The sequence below is a fragment of the Scomber japonicus genome, chromosome 18 (assembly GCF_027409825.1).
Source record: "Scomber japonicus isolate fScoJap1 chromosome 18, fScoJap1.pri, whole genome shotgun sequence".
Lineage (NCBI taxonomy): Eukaryota > Metazoa > Chordata > Actinopteri > Scombriformes > Scombridae > Scomber > Scomber japonicus.
This window is the reverse complement of record NC_070595.1, coordinates 1,372,231-1,375,000: the sequence shown is the minus strand read 5'-3', so window position 1 is coordinate 1,375,000 and position 2,770 is coordinate 1,372,231.

Sequence of the window (2,770 nt, the reverse complement as noted above, 5' to 3'; positions counted from 1 at the left end):
TACTCTTTGCTTTTTCTCTTCCACCTCCATCCTTTGGGCACATCTTTATTTTGCTACACACACACACACACACACACACACACACACACACACACACACACACACACACACACACACACACGCACGTACATACATGCCATTAGCCAAGCCTATAGAGCCATTGGCAGAGCTCTTATCCACACAAACACATTCTCCTCTAGTCAATAATTCCTTATTATAATGAGAAGTCCCAATAAAGAGCATTTCCTGAAGTTAGAAAAACTAAACCTATAAGAAAGATGCAGTTTGTCTGTTACATATTTTCCCTAGAAACATAAATTACAATTCATTTGCAATTAAAACCATTACTCTAATAGCTCATATGGTAAACTCAGTGTATATTTCCACAATACTAATTCCATCAGTACAACAGTCATGTACATTATCCACTCTGCTGCTCTGCAGTTTCTCTTTTTAATACATGTTTTTCTGTCTTTCTTTCTTTTTGTTTGGTTTTCATTGATTATAATAATTTCTGAGTGCTTCTACTGTACTTTGCTGTTTTTCATTGTTGTTAAGCTACTGTAAATGAAATGCAATAAACCTGTCAAGAACAGGAGGAATTATGCTCACTGAACTGCTGGAAGGCTTTTAATGTGAAACATTTGTGAAGGAAGCAAGTTTAATTGCTGAGAAAAACCTTCTAATTGGAAGGAACGGGAAATATGTATCCATTTATCCATTTCAGACTTCTTTATGATTTGATGGCAATTTGACACGTCTGTTTCATGTCTGATAAAACAAATAGTTTAATAAGCCAGAGTACACGGTGAATGAGCCAATATTAAGTTACTGAGGAGCTTCTCATGGCAGATCAGACTTTGAGAATATTTATCCCTTGTGTTGCAGGAAACAAATATAAAAAATAAATGGAAAAATCATTAATATTCAGCAACACATTTAGATCAGCTGATGTAGCTGGTCACATGTCACACAGGTCACATCAGCTGGTAGCTTCTCTAAACACAATCTCAAATACTGTAGGTATTTTCAACACTAACTTTCAAACAGTAATCACAAACATACCTTTACATCAATAATTACATTTAACCAGTGATGGACAACTCTGTAAACTTTCTCATTAGCAACAAAAACACCATGTTAAACTCAGCCTTGAAGCTTTGGATTGGCCAATCTGAAAACAGAATTCTATGGAGCTCTCCCTCCCTCTGTGTGCGCTTCATTGTTGTGGTTGTTTACCATCACGAAACGTTTGTGTTTGCTTTGATAGTGACTCTAGGAGAGCAGATCTTCTTCTCCCTTGGGTTTGAACTCTACTTTTTTCCACCAATAATATTTCTTGGGGGGCCTGCAATGGTATTAAACTTTTTTCTCACACATTTACATATTCTTCTCTCCCTTAGGAATTCTGTAGTTTTCCACCTCATGTGATAAAAGAAAACTTCTAAAATTAAACTCAAATGAAATCAACCCTATAAACTAAAACCAATTATTTCCATAAAATGGAAACAAAACCTATAGATGAAAAAATAAAATACTAATATCCAAACCTATAACATGATAAAAAATACAGTATAAATAACTGTAACTGCTCTGCTTTAAATGATGCATTGCTTTGCCCTGAAAACACTGCACTAAAGTTGTTAAATGTTAAATGATGACACAACAAAACCTTAATGTCCAAATGACAGAGAAAATCTTAGCATGCTACAAAAAAAAAAAAGAAGAAGAAGAAGGAGAACAACAACGTGACAGTGGATGGGGCCACTGGGCACAGCTGGTATTTTGTTTGTTTAGTAGCAAATGAGCAAATGGATACAACCTGAAGTCATGGGGATGTAGACTTAAATGCCCCTTCATACATACACACACACACACACACACACACACACACAGTTATGTTTAAACTCACTATACAAGGTTTAAGAGTCTGTGCGTCAGATGGTTACCTTTTCAGCCTGTAATGCCTGCTGGTTCAGTGTGCCATTCGTCAACTGCATTTTAAAAATGGTTCACTAAGCTTGCTGAGGCCCTCAGGAAATATCCCGATGTCCTAATTTGATGACAATATTACCTTAACATGCACAAACAATATGAAAGCAAATGTAGCACTGGCTCTGGCAGCTAGTTGTGTTTGTGCTTTGGTAAGATGTTCAGTGTAATGGTGACAGTGAGGTTAATAAATATATTCTTATGTGGTTTAGTGCAGCCAATTCTTACAAGAAAAACAACAGCCTTACTTGAAATGTTGTTGTTTAGCATAAACAACCTATCTTTACATCCATCCTGATTTTTACATGTGGTTATTGTCCTGAGAACATTTTGCATTACAGTCCTGCAACTGCTTCAGCCATCAACTTCTGTGATGTAATCAAAGAGAGCCCTGCAGAATTTAAAAAAGGGATATTCTCGGCTATTTTTTGGGGAATATCGCAAAAGTAGATTGTAGAACACTGTAGTATTTATTATAAAGTCATTTCTTGTTGCACAGATACATTATATGTTACATATTTTCCATACAATTTACTTTAATCATATGAATATTGATCTCAAAGTCCAACCTGGAAATTTTAAGAATTTTAAACTAAGTAGTTCACACTAATTTACACTATCCATCCATCCATCCATCCATCCATCCATCCATCCATCCATCCATCCATCCATCCATCCATCCATCCATTTCCTGCCCTTCTCCGGGGCCGTGTCGTGGTGTCATTAGGCTGAACAATGGATCCCACACAGTTCCTCCTGGGGGGTCCCAAGGCATTCC